At 45.2% G+C, this 17,915-nt stretch overlaps 1 protein-coding gene across 2 annotated transcripts in view; it reads right to left on the bottom strand.

Annotated features, from left to right (window-relative positions):
- FAM110B (family with sequence similarity 110 member B) overlaps positions 1–17,915 on the bottom strand; it is a 145,021-nt gene that overhangs the window by 58,144 nt on the left and 68,962 nt on the right. For both annotated transcript variants that reach the window (XM_052651916.1, XM_052651917.1), the window contains one exon: positions 9,597–9,685. The gene's annotated coding sequence lies outside the window, so the exon portion shown is untranslated. The remainder of the gene's footprint in view (positions 1–9,596; positions 9,686–17,915) is intronic.

Genomic DNA, 17,915 nt, shown 5'->3' with positions numbered 1-17,915 from the left:
GCCCCGAATGAGGCACCTGACTCCACTCTCACTCCTGGAGGCCACCTTAGATGGGCGGCATGTCCCATGGTGAAGTGAGCCCTGTACACAACTGATGGACACCAACACCACGTGTGCAAACCAGCCGCGCTCAAGGAATGCAGCAAGGAATAAACAGCTGCACAAAAGCAGAATGCAGCACATTACATAACAGACACGGGTCCTGGGCTGCTGGCCCTGTTAACCCCCACGTGGCCACGGCCTATATCTGCAGACACGTCACATTCGTACAGCAGCAGACGAGAAACCCATAACCACCCTTTACACGTGCAGAACATCCTCAGTTATGTTAATCCTCATAAACTGTTCTCAGGCCTCTATCATGTTAGAGGCTGTGCTGGGTTCTAAAGACACACTGAGTTAACACAGAATTCCCACCCTCACACCTCTTATAATCTATGAGAAGCTGGTAGAGGCAACTTTCTGTAACACAAACCAGATCAATAAGCACTCTTATGTCCTCAGGTGGGCATCCCTGGTAGCTCAGTGGTACAAGAATCTGCCTGCCAATGCAAGAGACATGGGTTTGATCCCTGGGTTGGGAAGATCCCTGGAAGAAGAAATGACAACCCACTCCAGTATTCTCACCTGGGAAATCCCATGGATACAGGAGTCTGGTGGCCTACAGGGGTGGCAAAGCGTCAGATGAGACTTAACAACAAAGCAACAATAACAACACGTCCTCCAAGAATGAGAAAAGGACCTGCCAGCACTCACAGATTGAGGCACCATGAGTACTTGGAATAAAAGTTATGAATAGATGCAGATTTAGGGATAAGAAGGGCCTCCATACAGGAGAGGAACACTGATCCGGGCCCCTCAAGTGGGATCTTGATCTAGTTTCTACTTGAGCTTCTTGCTATCAGTGGGTCTGTTTTACCTCTCGGAGGAGATGCTGTAATCTTCCTCTTGATTGTGTTTCCACGTGTCTATTTAGATGTCAGTCTATTATGGACATTTAAGAACTGACAATTGCTTTCCATTCTGTGTTGGTGAATAAAATTGTTATTTTCGTGGAGGGCTTCCTGGGTTGATAAATAGCTTCTTCCCTCTCCAGGAAGCTCATCAGGACACAGAACTCCATGAATGCAGCAAAAACAACCTGCAGTCTCTTCTCGGATTTCAGCCCCAGCCCACGTCCTCCTGGTGTGCCATGTGGACACCAGGGGTGGCTTGTATAGCACTGCTCTTAATAAACAGCAAACAACTGAGAGCCTGGGCAGGGTTAGTTATCTATTTTTAATTGAAGGATAACTGCTTTACAATTTTGTGTTGTTCTCTGCCATATATCAACATGAATCAGCTATAGATATGCCTATGTCCCCTCGCTCTTGAATCTCCCTTCCACCTCCCATCCATCTCACCCCTCCAGGTTGTCACAGGCACTGGTTTGCGCTCCCTGAGTCACAGGGCGACTTCCCACTGGCTATCTATTTTACATATGGTAATGTCTATGTTGGAGAAGGCAGTGGCACCCCACTCCAGTACTCTTGCCTGGAAAATCCCATGGCCGGAGGAGCCTGGTAGGCTGCGACTTCACTTTCACTGTTCACTTTCATGCATTGGAGAAGGAAATGGCAACCCACTCCAGTATTCTTGCCTAGAGAATCCCAGGGATGCGGGAGCCTGGTGGGCTGCCGTCTATGGGGTTACACATAGTCGGACACGACTGAAGCGACTTAGCAGCAGCAGCAGCAGCAATGTCTATGTTTCCATGCTACTCTCTCAATTTGTTCCGCCCTCTCCTTCCCTGCCCGCTGTGTCCACAAGCCTCTTCTCTATGTCTGTGTCTCCATTGCTGCCCTGCAAATTGTTCCATCACCATTATCTTTATAGATTCCATATATATGCGTTAATATATGATATTTGTTTTTCTCTTTCTGATTTACTTGTTTTTCACTTTCTTACTTAGAGCTTGGGAAGTCTTTGCATTAAGGGACAAATTTTATATCAATTTGCCATGGAACTTGAGAATCATATAAATACTTCAAGCAAAAAATAATTTCAAGACTACTGATAAATGTACCTGGTATATATTTAATTGTGAAGAAATTTGAATGAATGACTGGCAAAAATTCTTGGATTTTGCTCAAAAGCCTCTTTTTTTTTTATGGAAAAAGTAAGTTTTACAACAGGCCTCAAAGGAATTCCCAGACTCTGGGAGACAGGAATTGATAAGGAATTCCAGGCAAGGGAAAGCTCACAAACTCTGATGAGCAAAATGTGTGGGGAACAGGAGGAGAGAGATGGACATTGACTTTAGATGAAGGTGGGTAGCCCAGTTGAGAAGTGGCTTTAACTACTAAGCTTCCTGGTAGCTCAGCTGGTTAAGAATCTGCCTGCAACGCAGAAGACCCCAGTTCGATTTCTGGGTTGGGAAGATCCCCTAGAGAAGGGATAGGCTACCCACTCCAGTATTCTTGCCTGGAGAATTCCATGGACAGAGGAGCCTGACAGGCTATAGTCCATCAGGTTGCAAAGAACTGGACACAACTGAGGGATTTTCACTTTCACTCTGACATTTATAGGTAATGTCAGAGGTAACCAGAAGGGTAACCAGAAAGAAGGGCTTCCCTGGTGACTCAGCGGTAAAGAATCCACTTGCCAATGCAGGCGATTTGGGTTTGATCCCTGGGTTGGAAAGATCCCCTGGAGGAGGAAATGGCAACCCACTCCTGTATTATTGCCTGGAAAATCCCATGGACAGGGGAGCCGGCAGGTTAGGGTCCATGGGGTAGCAAAAGAGTCAGATATAACTTAGCGACTAAAAAACAACAACCAGAAAGAAACAGGATTTTTGGAGCAGGAAGTAACAAGAGGAAAACGGGGCTTCAGAATTTTCTGCTTACTAAGTGGACTGGTCTGAGAGCAAAGACTAAGGCAAATTGACAAGCAAATGGCAAAGTTAGGAATGGAGCTGTTTGGTGACAAAGAGATGACAATACCAGTGCTCGGGGCACAGGGAGAGTGTGCAAGGTTTGATGCCTCTGTGGGCACATGGGGTAAAGAACCACAAGTTCCGTTGGTCCAGAGGAGGGTCCTTCCACTGATTGTCCTAGTCAAAGCTGCTTCTCTTTGACCAAGGATGTTGCTGAGCCCAGCTCTAAGTCTGTCTTCCAGAGCATCAGGCCCATGAGACTCAAGTAAAAGCAAGAGATCAACATCTTAGGCTCGGATGAACCTACAAGAGTTAAGTCTGTCCAAACACCCCAGAAAGACCAGGTGCGAGAAAGAATTTCACCTCCTCTGCCAAACAGGAGGAAGTCCCCAAAGAAGAAACTCAGATTAGGAGGATTTTCAGGTTTTCTGTTATATCTGTGAACACAGTACCTAACAAAATAACAGAAATGAATATTCAACCACATCTTTTAAGTTTAGTTTTTAACTGGAGGAAAATTACTTTACAGTGTTGCGTTGTTTTCTGCTGTACAACAATGAGATTCAGACATAATTATACATATATATCTCCTCCCTGTTAAGCTTCCCTCCCCTCCCCCTCCCCCACACCTCTAGGCCATCATTTGATATATATATATATCAAATGCCATAGACTGTGTGGCTTATGAACAACAAATGTTTATTTCCCATAGTTGTAGAGGCTGGACACCCAGGATCATGGGGCCAGCATGGCTGTGTTCTGGTGGGGATCTCTTCTGGGCTGCAGCTCCCCACTGTGTCCCCACATGGCAGAAGTGGTGGGGCTTCTCCTTGGAGCATTCTCTGTAGAGGGCACTAATCCCATTCAGGAGGGCCCCACCCTTAGGACTCCAGCACCGCCCGGAGGCCCCAGCTCCTAACACCATCACAGGAGCCACCCAGACTTTAGCGTAGGAATCTGGGGAGGGACACACCCCCACTGAGACCACAGCATTGGGCTACTGAAGAGAGACCAGCATGGAGAGGACACTCCAGTGCTCAAGGATCACACGGTGCTGAGCAGTGTCATGCGGTTTTGAACGTCAGTATTCACAACACACAAATGCTTTCTCAATCACAGTGAGGCAGCAGGTACCCAGCAGGCTGGAGAACAGACCAGACAGGAGGGTCTGGTTTTCCTGAAGGTGTGCACCTGCTCTGACAGCCTCTTTATCACTTGACTTTTTGGTCTCTTCCCTTCTGTTATTCATTGAGGACTTGCCCTGGTTTCCAGCATGCATGCTCAGTCATTCAGTAATCTCCGACCCTTTTGTAACCCCACGGAATGCAGCCCATGCCAGGCTCCTTTGTCCATGGAATTTTTCAGGCAAGAATACTAAAGCAGGTTGCCATTTCCTACTCCAGGGGATCTTCTCAAGCCAGGGATCAAACCTGCTTCTTCTGTACTGCAGGCAAATTCTTTACCAGTGAGCCTCCAAGGAAGCCCCTGGCTTCTAGGGTCTCATAATATTCCACCAGACAGCTGTGTCCTCTGGAAACTTTCCCACCCCTTTCCCCATAGCCCAATTTCCCTCAACCGATCTTCCCATCCCATTTATGACTCTATCACTAAGCAATGATATTCAGGTCTGGGGTCTGACAGAAGGGTCAAGGTGGACCTGGGTTATACTCAGCGTGTGTCTGGGCACATGGTCACCCTCTGTATGATTCTTGTGCCCTTGTCTACACCACAAAGACTAATCTACAGGGCATGTGAAGACTGCAGAGGGAGCTGTGACCCCCGGCCCAGAGCAGGCCTTCCATAGACAACAGCCTTAACTTTTCTGCTGCTCTTTGCAGAAAAGAAACTACATTGACAATGAATTGACTTACAGTGTAACAGCCATTAATAATGAGCAACAAACTGTGCACACAGCAACCTACAGAATATGTCTTTCATTTAAGAAAAGAGCATTTTAAGTATGCCAAATCACTTAATTGGTAATTTAATAATTTAAATTGCAATCAGTAGTGGCTTCTTGAACTTCATAATAAATGTGTGCTGCTGCTGCTAAGTCACTTCAGTCGTGTCCGACTCTGTGCGACCCCATAGACAGCAGCCCACCAGGCTCCCCCGTCCCTGGGATTCTCCAGGCAAGAACATTGGAGTGGGTTGCCATTTCCTTCTCCAATGCATGAAAGTGAAAAGTGAAAGTGAAGTCGCTCAGTCGTGTCTGACTCTTCATGACCCTATGGACTGCAGCCTACCAGGCTCCTCCGTCCATGGGATTTTCCAGGCAAGAGTACTGGAGTGGGGTGCCACTGCCTTCCCTGAAATGTGTGCTAAATCCTCACAAATAGAATCTGTGTACTGGAGAACTTTATTTATTTATATAAGTTTAAAGAGTTTTTTTTATGTGGATGATTTTTAAAGTCGTTATTGAATTTGTTACCATATTGCTCCTGTTTTATGTTTTTGTTTTTGTTTTTGCCACAAGGCATGGGGGATCTTAGCTCCCTGACCAGGGATGGAACTTGCACCTGCTGCATTGGAAGGTCACGTCTTAACCACTGAGTCGTGGAGGTTTATTTTAGAGAGGGGAATATCCCTATTTCTATTCTTCCAAAAGTCTTCAATTTTTATGAGAGAAATAAAACAACTGAAATCCCAGCTGCTATTTCCAGAGGTTCTCCCCATCTCCCTCTTCTTTTCTAAAAGGCAGCAAGCTGGGTCAGGTTCTCGTTGGTGGCTGGCTCTCCCTGGCCCCAGGAGACCTGCTCAAGGTCAGCCTTGCCAGTTTCAAGGAGCCACCCAACAGGCCTGGTGGAACCTGAGCTTGGAGTCACTGGCCTGGCTGAGAGCTGATGTGGGAAAAGGCAGAAGTCAGAGATGCTGGCATGAAAGGAAGATGAGTCATGGACAAGAACTAGATTCCTTTCTGCAAATGATCAGCTTCGTGAGACACTGAGATGGAGAAGAAGTGATGTGGAAAGCTAGCAGGTATGCCCGGTCAGGGCCATTTAACACACAAACAAATGTGCAAGGTTGTTTCTGCTGCCAGCAATCTCAAGTCCCCAGCACTCATGCTCTAAAGGAACAAAATTCCATCCCGAGAGGTTTTGAAAAAGGCGACTTTCTGGGAGAAAACTGACTTTATCAATTGCTTAAGTTTGATTAAGATAACAAGCAACTACAACCAAAGGGAACATTATAACCTACTTCCTGAAATTCAATCACATGAATAATGCACAAAGGTTGGTGGCTGTGTGTCCCCAGAAAGGTGACTCACATACACATTTCACAGGAGCACTGAGCTTCTAGACTGAAAACACTCAACAGTTTGACCCAAAGAACATGATAAGGTCATTTTACGCCTGCCTTTTCTTTTTTAGTTTCCTTAAAGAAGGGACCACTTTCAAGAAAACAATAAAGGACCCATCTTGTACTTTAAAAACGTAATAATCCTAAATGAATGCATCGAGGAGTGGTGAGAAACGTTAATGACAATAGTAATACATATTCTTCATAAGGCGACTTACTTGGCATTTGTAAACTCAGAAAAGAACAAAGTTTTAATAAACTTTACATGTGAAAATAGCCTAAAACAACTGAAAATATTTGGACAATAAGACAGAAACTATGCTTTTCATAGCAATCTCTTGAGTACTTTTTGTCTGTTTCTAGCTTACCTAAGAGAAAACTGATACAAAAACAATTTAAAGTAACTAGCGGGCTGCCGTCTATGTGGTCACACAGAGTCGGACACAACTGAAGTGACTTAGCAGCAGCAGCACACAATGGGAGAAGGCAATGGCAACCCACTCCAGTACTCTAGCCTGGAAAATCCCATGGCCGGAGAAGCCTGGTAGGCTGCAGTCCATGGCATCACTAAGAGTCAGACACCACTGAGAGACTTCACTTTCACTTTTCACTTTCATGCATTGGAGAAGGAAATGGCAGCCCACTCCAGTGTTCTTGCCTGGAGAATCCCAGGGACGGGGGAGCCTGGTGGGCTGCCGTCTATGGGGTCGCACAGAGTCGGACACGACTGAAGCGACTTAGCAGCAGCAGCACACAATGGGAGAAGGCAATGGCAACCCACTCCAGTACTCTAGCCTGGAAAATCCCATGGCCGGAGAAGCCTGGTAGGCTGCAGTCCACGGCGTCACTAAGAGTCAGACACCACTGAGAGACTTCACTTTCACTTTTCACTTTCATGCATTGGAGAAGGAAATGGCAACCCACTCCACTGTTCTTGCCTGGAGAATCCCAGGGACGGGGGAGCCTGGTGGGCTGCCGTCTATGGGGTCGCACAGAGTCGGACACGACTGAAGCGACTTAGCAGCAGCAGCAGCAGCACACAGTGACTTGGCATTATCTGAGAATTAGACACAGGGACCCAGAGTTAGAGCTTACAACCTGGCAACACTGTGTTAATGACTGACAGGGTTGACTCTTTTCTCATCTCCCTGATGCAAGATCTCGCCAAATAGTAATATTGACAAAGCTCAAGACGATGCTGCTGTGAAGGTAACTCACTATCTCCTCCAAGCAGCCTATCCAGGAGGGAGGAAGAGTGGCCCTACTCTTCCAGGCCTAAGTTGCCCTGACACTTCCTGTGGCTGCCATGTGACCTCCCCCAAATCCTTAGGAGTGTGTTTGTATTCTTACTTGGGATGTGCGTAACTGAGGCTTGAGGTGAAAGCCACTGGCAGGGCCAGTAAGCAGAGGCGCTGAGGTTACGCCTGTGTCTACTCCACCTCCCACGCCCGGTACTTTCCTGGTTACCGTGCATGTGTGTTCAGTTGTGTCTGACTCTTTGCAACTCTATGGACTGCAGCCCTCCAGGCTCCTCTGTCCATGGGATTCTCCAGGCAAGAATACTGGAGGGTAGAGCCATTTGCTCCTCCAGGGGATCTTCCCGACCCAGGGATCAAATCTGCATCTCTTCTGTCTCCTGCACTGGCAGGCAGGTTCTTTACCACTGGCGTCACCTGGGCAGCCAATTCCCGTACTGTCAGGAGCCAGCTGTTGGGTGGAGGGGTGGGGGTGGTGCAGGGAATCATAAGAGGGATAAAGATGCCCCTTGTTGCTGGGGACTTGTCCTGCTTGTAGCACTTGAAAGTCTCATATTCCAGAAAACTCGGCACTTGAGGGCAACTCAAGAGGGGTGGGTTCCTGGAACAAGTGGAGTTGGGAAGACAGGCTCTATTGGAGACAACCTCCATAAAACCCACCTGTGAGCAGGTGCCTTTCTACGACCTGGGGGCTGGGAACAGGAGACGCCAAGTTTCCTCCAGCCAAAAGGAGCTCAAGGCTTTCAGGTCAGAGCTTCTCATATCTGGGATAAGGTGACATGGTGATAACATTGATGGATTTCAGGGTAGATCACTGATATGTGTTGTTGGCTTTTTCTTGAATCTCTCCACACATTGTAGAATTCCTCTAGGCAGGAGCTGATTCTTATCTGTCAGCCTGAGTTAGATGCTGAGACTGCTGGAGGCCAACACCCTCTACCCAATAAAGTTCTGCATGATGCAATAATAAACAACTATAAAATGCGTGGTATGCTGTCCAAGTAAAAAGGTGTGTTACATATGAATGCTGGAAAAGAGGCTGGAAGAAGGCTGGCAATGAAACCAAAACACGTGGTCACTCAGGGACATGGACACCAAGGCTCAAACTTAGTGATTTCGTAAGGGTTGCTTTTCACCACTTGTCAGGTCCCTGCAGACCTGTGTTAACCAGAGAGCTGCCTCTCTTTCCTAAATATTCCCAACTTCATTTGGTGACAGTGGGATCTCAGTCCCTCCGTCAAAGCGGAGGAAGCCCCTAGACACTGATCTCTGCTCAGCCACTTCCTCAGCTCCGTCATGAGAAGATGTGTCTGGTTATAGGAAGCTTCCATGCTCACCATCAGGAAGGAATCTGGTAGTGGTGTGGACGTGGGACAAAGCACCCAGCGATGTCCTTTATGTTGTTGTGTTATTCTTCAGTTGCTCAGTCATGTCTGATTCTGCAACCCAATGGACTGCAGCACGCCAGGCTTCCCTGTCCTTCACCATCTCCTGGAGCTTTCTCAAACTCATGTCCATTGAGTCAGTGACACCATCCAATCATCTCATCCTCTGCTGCCCTCTTCTCCTTTTGCCTTCAGTCTTTCCCGGGATGGACACAAACATTCCATCCTCCAATACCTGCCCACCCTCTTGGCCTGTCCCCTGGCTGGCATCGAGGCTCTGCCCTCTTGACGTGACCTCCCGTGGGAGGCTGTCCCACAGAGATCTCTGTGTCCCAAACCCTGGGGTGCTTGCTGCTAGCCCCACAGCATGAGGCTAGCCAGAAAGCAGCACCTTATTCCCCAAGCACATAGTGCTTCTCACTGTTCACTCATTTCGTCTTCAAATTCATGCACTTCCAGTTATCAGGGAGATTACTAGTAACTATTAATATGACATAGCCCTTAAAAGACTGTAACTGCCAGCAGACATATCAACAACAACATGGAAACCCCTGGGAAAGAAAGTCATCATTACTGTTATTAATATTTTTGGTCCTGTAGGACCTCAATAGCGGGATGCCTTTTTTTTTTTTTTGCCAGATAGCAAAGTATCTGAAACCTCTGTCTCTCTGTCTTACGGCGATAGAGAGAATCAATATCTTCTGCTCAGAATGGATCAAAACAAAGCAGTTGACTCACCTGAGAGGGGAGTAAGTGTTTGCCCAGTTGCAGGCAGGAATTGCAGGGAATCCTTGCTCCCTTCAAGTACTCTCCACTGCACAAAACAGCTAAAAATAGAGGCAAAAAAGAGATGGCTATTGCTTTTCTATTTGACAAAAATAGGCAGGCTATTAACTGTATACAGGAACAGAAAATGATAATTCTTTTAAAACTTGGTCAATAAACTTGAAAGAAAACAATAACAGGGAGGTAAACCAAACTGTGTTAGTTCTCACATAACCACTTCATCTACAAGCTCAGAGTTCTTGCTTTGACAACTTTTTCAAGGACATGTTTAACCACAGACAGCAAGTATAAAGGTGGTGGTGGTTGTTGTTTAGTCCCTAAGTCGTGTCCAGCTCTTTGCAACCCCGTGGACTATAGCCCGCCAGTCTCCTCTGTCCATGGGATTCTCCAGGCAAGAATATAGAGTGGGTTGCCATTTTCTTCTTCAGGGGATCTTCCCAGACCAGAGATCAAACACACATCTGCACTGGCAAGTGGATTCTTTACCACTGAGCCACCAGGAAAGCCCCGAAAATCTGTCTGCTGTTGCTGCTGCTAAGTCCCTTCAGTCGTGTCCAACTCTGTGCAACTCCATAGACGGCAGCCCACCAGGCTCCCCTGTCCCTGGGATTCTCCAGGCAAGAACAGTGGAGTGGGTTGCCATTTCCTTCTCCAATGCATGAAAGTGAAAAGTGAAAGTGAAGTCGCTCAGTCGTGTCTGACCCTCAGTGACCCCATGGACTGCAGCCTTCCAGGCTCCTCCATCCATGGGATTTTCCAGGCAAGAGTACTAGAGTGGGGTGCCATTGCCTTCTCCATTTTCCATCAAATGTAAAAAGAGAGCAGAAGGCCTTAATCATAGTAAGGTCAAACAGAAGTGTTATATTCCAAGCCCAGATTTTACGGGCTTCTCTTTAATGACCACAAACAAAATAAATGACTGAAGTAAATAAAAGAGCTAATTAAACAAATAAAAGAGCCAACAGGCATCCAATGCTGCTGCTGCTGCTGCTGCTAAGTCGCTTCGGTCGTGTCCGACTCTGTGCAACCCCATAGACGGCAGCTAACCAGGCTCCCCTGTCCCTGGGATTCTCCAGGCAAGAACACTGGAGTGGGCTGCCATTTCCTTCTCCAATGTATGAAAGTGAAAAGTGAAAGTCAAGTTGCTCAGTCATGTCCGACTCTTCATGACCCCATGGACTGCAGCCTACCAGGCTCCTCCGGCCATGGGATTTGCCAGGCAAGAGTACTGGAGTGGTGTGCCACTGCCTTCTCTGAGGCATCCAATAGCAGATGATAGTTCCTGGCAATGCAGGCAGTTCCAAAAGCAATCCCTGAATTACTAAGAGCACAAAAGTTAGGAAGGTATTTTGATTTTCCTTTAAGATGCATTTTTATTTCTTATTTATTTTCTAAAAGATTTTTTCATGTGGACTATTTTTAAAGTCTTTATTGAGTTTGTTACAATATTGCTTCTGTTTTTTATGTTTTGGTTTTTTGGCCACAAGGCATGTAGTATCTTAGCTAACTGACCAGGGATCGAACCCACACCCCCTCCATTGTAAGGCAAAGTCTTAACCACTGGACCACCACAGAACTCCCAATGATGCATTTTTAAATTACTGGATGCATTAAAAATTATTTTTGAATCCCACATGATATAAATCTATCGAAATAAAAATACTTTCATGCAACAATCTAGTGTGAATTCTGAGAAGCAAAAATAGGAAGAAAATACATGATAGTTTCTATTTATGACATTTATTACAGACCACAAATAAGACGACAAGTGATACTGAGTGCACGCATGCGTGCTAAGTTGCTTCAGTTGTGTCCGACTCTTGTGACCCTATGGACCGCAGCCTCCCAGGCTCCTCTGTCCATGGGATTTCGTAGGCAACAATACTGGAGTGGGTTGCCATGCTCTCCTTCTTGACCCAGGGATCAAACCCGCATCTCTTCTGTCTCCTGCATCTATAGGCAGGTTCTTTACCATTAGCGCCACCTGGGAAGCCCCTAGAAGAGGCCTAATGTCTCCAAAAACATTTTCACAGCCCAGGCAGGTTTTGGAGTGTCAACCCTGCAATATTTATCGATTGCCAATGACAGACTTCCTTCACTGCTTTTTTTCTTGTTTTTAATTATTTATTCATTTAATTTAGCTGTTTCGCGTCTTGGTGCCTCTGTGGCATGTGGCATCTGAGTCCCCCGACCAGGGACTGAATCCAAGTCCTGTGCATTGCAAGGTAGAGTCTCAACCCTAGGACCACCAGGGAAGTCCCTTCCTCAGTGCTTTTGATACCACAGATGCCCAGGGAACCAGCCAGAAAGCCACCTGTAGGTAGAACTCTGCAGCTCTTCACTTCCCGGCGTCCACTGACCACTCCTCCTTTCTTTCCACTAGAACTTTGAGACCCTGTTCACCTCAGTTTCTTTGTGGAACATCAAATCTACATGGAAGGACTTTTCAATTTTAATCTGATTATCATTTTTCCTACTGTGATTATAAAACTCTAAAAGAAAAGGTTAGAAAGCATCACTTGGATAATGTTTTACTTTTAAACTATTATATGTTTTATACTCAAATTCATGCTCACAGACCTATTTTTGATAGGTCAGAAATGTCATTCATCGATAAAAAGCTATAGAATTATAAGAAGAAAATGTTCAAGTGCCTCAGACACTAATTTTTACTTCTTTATCTCAGAAAAACATAGATTTCCCTTCTTGTAGTTAAAAAAACTTAAGATGTGATTCATCTGAAGATAAAAGTGCAGATTTTGTTACTTTGCAACAACATAAATAACTATTTGGTGCTATCAGAATAGAAAAATGCCCCTTTTGTGTATGTTAAAAGATCTTCTGGGATATCATAGTAAATCACTACACAATATTCACACACGATTATATTAATGTTTACATCTTTAATAAGTTCCTTCTAGACACAGAAAGTCTCAGGATCCAAACCTGAGAGTCAGCATCAGCCAGAACCACTTCCTTCGGCTTCCCATGACGCACAGCCTAATGAGATGCTCACAGGGAGGTTCACACGGAGTACCTTTGACAACAATAATTTACTTTTAAGACAGTCAACTTCTTAGAATGCTCTAAGGCCAAGGTAATTTAGGAAGCATTTTATGAGATTCAAAGAAGGAAAGGGGAGAGACAAGGATGGGATCACATCAATTAATTCCTCCCCAAGTGTGGGTCCAAGCCCATCTGTGGGTAGGAGGTTACTTTCCACATCTGCACAGGCAGCAGGTCAGGCAAAAATGAAGAGGCAGGAGGGTTCCGGGCAGGTGAGGAAGAGCAAAGCCAGGAACTGGACCGTGCCCTCTGCCCCCTCTACACATCCTGGTGAGATGTGACCAGGGGTGTGGTTTGCATTATCGGGGCGTCCGAAGAGGAAGTCAGAGCTGGCTGCAGGGGGACTCCTCCACTGACCATCTCACCAGACACAGTATCTCAAAACTGAGATGCCGGATGACAAGGAACCGCATCCAACTTATTACAGACAACACCCTATCACCATAAATGACAAACTTTCAGAATATTCCTTGTTCTTTTTTTTACAAACTATTATTTGGGAGAAAAGAGCATGCCCCAGGAAAGGATTAGGGAGGGAATTTGCAGGGGCTGGGAGGTATGGGTGGGGAGAAAACCACAGTTAGTATTCTGAAGTTGCCCTCCACCAAAGAACACACTGAACGCCTTGAGCCAGATTATAGCTTCAATTCAAAGCAATTATTTTAACCAGATTCTTAACTGGCAACGTCTGGCTTTTCAGGAGTAGGGAGATAATTCCTGACGGCTTTCAGATACCAGCAGGGTTCTCCACCGATCCCAGACGCATGGTGGCAGTCAGCCAGCCGTGTGACTGGTGACTCAATACACAAGTTTCTGTGGTCTCCACCGTCTGATACGGTGAGGACATCCATTTTTAAGTCTGGGGGCTAAACAGTGGCAAGGGGGCTCTTTCCCAATAAAACAGAACTCCGCAGAGAAGCTGTACTCTAGATACGCTGAAAAGCAACCACTTCGATTGCATTTGCTTGCATTTCTTTAAGCTCAGCCTTGGCTGTTTAAATATCTTCTTCTTCCCAATGCAACATCTTTATTAGAGAATTCAAGATTATTTCCTGTTTGATTTACAAAATCATCCAGGCAACCACAAAGAGAAATTTTTAAATGTTGTTAAACATCAGTCAAAGTGGCAAGAACCCCACCTTCTGTGATGTCAACTCCCCATAACAGCATCCCTGTTAAACAAAGCCTGAGCCAAAAATTCCGTCTGGCACAGGGCGAATACACACCTTGCAGTGTCTCTGGAAGAATGGGATATGCAAACATCCTTTACAAGAAAGAGGCTTCATGAAAACTACAGAAGGGGAAACAAAGAGAACCCATCCAAAATGAAGGCTGCACAGATCTTTGAAGAAACAATAGAGGTTACTTCTGCTGAGACCCTGCGCTGACACCAGGAGGGCCACCGCTCTGTCCTAATTAAAGTGTGATTCTCCCAGCTCTCCTCCAGGGTTCATTATTCAGGAGAGTCCGGACCCGTGCAAACAAAGTCGCCCGGGTACCAAAACGCACCTCCAGAGACACCTAAATGGATGCAGCGTCGGGCTCCCCCAAACAGCAAAGAAACCAGTAAGATTCGCTCCCTAGCACTTGCACTCTAGCATCCAGGTAAAAACAAGGTTCCCGCCCCGAAGAAGCTGGTTGTTTACCAGTTCAGCCTCCTCCGGGAGAGCTTATTTGAGATGGAACGCTGGAGGGGTGCGTGATATTAACAAAAGCAAGATCAAATTAAGCAGATGACATGATGAGCACGCTTCATTTCATGCATGGCCGTGTTTTGCAGGCGAGATAAAGATGCAAAGTAATTACCATGAGCTGAAACTTTTTCCCTGAGCCCTTTCGGCAGCCAGTGACTGCCCTGCTCTCACAACAAAGACGACCGCCTTCTCCTGGGTGCCCGATTCCTTCTGTAACGTTACCAGCTAAGCACCTCGGCCGTGGCCAGGACGCAGCGGAGTATTTCTGTATCCGTGTCTCCAATGCAGCATAAAGAGTTCTGTGGAAACCTATCAAACCGGCGAGCAGCTCGGCTGGCAACCAATGAGGAGCGGCTGGGGCGGAATCCGGCACATGCTCTCTGAGGCTCAGCTGTCACCAGCGTTTAGCAGGCTGCTAATCTAATTATAGCTAGTTTGCTAGCACAGAGCGACCAGAGCCAAGAGCAGGAGCAAATTAAATTTTAATAAATGAAACCCCGCAGACAAAATCATCTTGATTCCTGTCACTGTGAGGATTGATGGGTCACCTTATAAACCAGAAGCGGTTTTTAAAGTGCATTCTTGTTTTTCTTCCAATCTAGAGAAACAAAGAGTGGTTAAATCAATGTATGGTGTGACCAGCTTCCTTCAACTTAACAGATTCCAGAGAATATGAAAAAGAATGTGTATATATAGAGAGGTATAACTGAATTATTTTGCTGCACAGTAGAAATTAACATGACACTGTAAATCAACTATACTTCAACAAAATACATTTTTTAAAAACTTATATTCCAAAGAATATGAAAAAGAAGATGTATATTTATGTATAACAACCACTTTGGTATAGTTGAAATTAACATGACACTGTAAATCAACTATATTTCAATAAAATAAATTAAAAAACACTTTACAGATTCCAAAGGATATGAAAAATTAAGTGTATATTTATGTATAACTGAATCTCTCTGCCATACAGTAGGGTTGCTAAGAGTCGGACACGACTGAGTGACTTCACTTTTACTTTTCACTTTTATGCATTGGAGAGGGAAATGGCAACCCATTCCAGTGTTCTTGCCTGAAGAATCCCAGGGACGGGGGAGCCTGGTGGGCTGCCGTCTATGGGGTTGCCCAGAGTCAGACACGACTGAAGCGACTTAGCAGCAGCTGCAGCAGCAGAAATTAACACAGCATTGCAAATCAACTGTAAGTGTGTTAAGTTGCTCAGTCATGTATGACTCTCTGTGGCCCCATGGACTGCATCCCATCCTCTGTCCATTAGATTCTCCAGGCAAGAATGCTGGAGTGGATAGCCATTCCCTTCTCCAGGGGATCTTCCTGACCCAGGGATTGAACCCTGGTCTCCTGCACTGCAGGCAGATTCTTGACCATCTGAGCCATACTTCAGTGAAGTAAATTAAAAAAAAAAAAAAAAAACACCGATTTTAGCACAGAGGAATAAATAATAAATTCAGTAGTAGGATGATATTAGTGGTAGTGGTATAAAATTGGAGTTTTTATTTACCTTAATAAGCAATTTGCCACTTATTTGTCCTAAAGTGCTAACTAGTCTCTCAATATAGCTTGAAATACCATGCTAATTCCCACCCATCCTGAGAATGTACTAATCAAGGTGTCAAAAATCATCACTTTGACTACAGTGATGAATAATAATTCAGAAGCACAAGAGATGGAAAAGGGGCACCAGAAGTCACTGTAAACTAAAAAATTAAGGAAATCTGCCCACAGCACAATTTCTTGGTAAAAATAGCTTCAGAAACTGAATCTCGCGAGAGGCATAGGAGAAAAGCATGGTTTCCAACAACCAGGCTATTGGGATCCGCTATTCCCTGCTGTGTGACATGGGGCAGGTGACTGGATGTCTCTGAGTCTCAGAGGCAATAGCGGGAAGTATCTTGCAGCATCATTGCCGGGAGCTGTGAGCACTCAGCGCTCAGCATGGACCCTGGCACAGAGCAAGTTATAAATTAAGCTGTTATTCATAGCAGCTATCTTTTCACAACACCACAGTATCTCCCTCCTTTCCTGGTACCAGACTACTCTAAAAAGAAGCATCTAAACTTCTCCAGGGCACAGCTTTGTCAGAAACACCATTTAGAAATAATCAATGGGAACAGAATCTAGAAAGAGGGTACTGATGAAACAATTTGCAGGGCAGTAACGGAGACACAGACATAGAGAACAGACTACGGAGATGGGTAGAGGGAGGGAGGAGAGGGTGGGACGACCGGAGAGAGTAGCATGGAAGTAAATACACTGCCATGTGTAAAACAGCCAGCCAGCGGAAATTTGCTGTTTGCCTTGGGGAACTCAAACCAAGGCTCAGTAACAACCTAGAGGGGTGGGAAAGGGTAGGAGGTGGGAGGGAGGTTCAAGAGAGGGGACATATGTATACCTATGTATAATTCATGTTGATGCATGGCAGAAACCAAAGCAATATTGTAAAGCAATTATCTTTCAATTAAAAATACATTTAAAAAAGGAAGTAATCAATGGTGACAAGCCAAGAGCAGACTTGATAGCACACAGAAACATTACTAGTATTCACTGTACTAACAAACATTACTTCCCCTCCTTCTTTTTGGATATGTACTATTCACTAACCTCAGCTGACTCTATATGAACCAATCTCCAAAGGAATTGTCGGGAAATGAGGGATTATAATTTCATTTTGTGAGTGATTTGTAATATAGATTAAATGCTATTATAAATCTGAAAAGGGCTTCACTGGTGGCTGAGATGGTAAGGAATCTGCCTGCAATGCAGAAGACCTGGGTTCAATCCCTGGGTGGGGAAGATCCCTTAGGAGAAGGGAATGGCAATCCACTCCAGCATTCTTGCTTGGAGAATCCTATGGACAGAGGAGGCTCGTGGGCTACAGTCCATAGAGTCACAAAGTTGGATATGACTGAATGACTAACCACATACACCTGAAAAATTATTTTCAATGGGATATAAATTGAGAAGGTTTGCAATGAGGAGACTGATTAAATTTAAAATGACACATTTATGTGAAAAGGGCTCACAGTGGAGAGGACAGCTAGTCAAATGCAACTTTTATCCTTTTATCTTCCAATATGTTCCTCAAAATTAACAGTCCTTCAATCATATTAATCAAATCTCTTAAAACTTCTTTTTCGTAATTCCCCCAAATCGGTATATGTTCTACCAATCCAAGTTCCAATCCAATGATAACATGCAAACTTCTCATTTCTGTAACTTTGCTGTGTTTTGTTTTTTCTTTGAAAACCTTTACAAAACACTGACATGCTCAGCCTGCCTTCAGCACATGCATAATGCTTGTTAAGTGTAGCAGTAGTATGTGTGTGCTCAGTCATGTCTGACTCATTTGTGATCCCTTGGACTGTGGCCCACCAGTCTCCTCCATCCATGGGATTTCCCAGGTAAGAATACTGGAGTGGGTTGCCATTTCTTTCTCCAGGGGATCTTCCCAATCCAATGATCCAACCTGCTTTTCTTACGTCTTCTG

This window comes from Budorcas taxicolor, chromosome 14, assembly GCF_023091745.1.
Source record: "Budorcas taxicolor isolate Tak-1 chromosome 14, Takin1.1, whole genome shotgun sequence".
Lineage (NCBI taxonomy): Eukaryota > Metazoa > Chordata > Mammalia > Artiodactyla > Bovidae > Budorcas > Budorcas taxicolor.
This window is presented reverse-complemented; position numbering and strand designations above follow the sequence as displayed.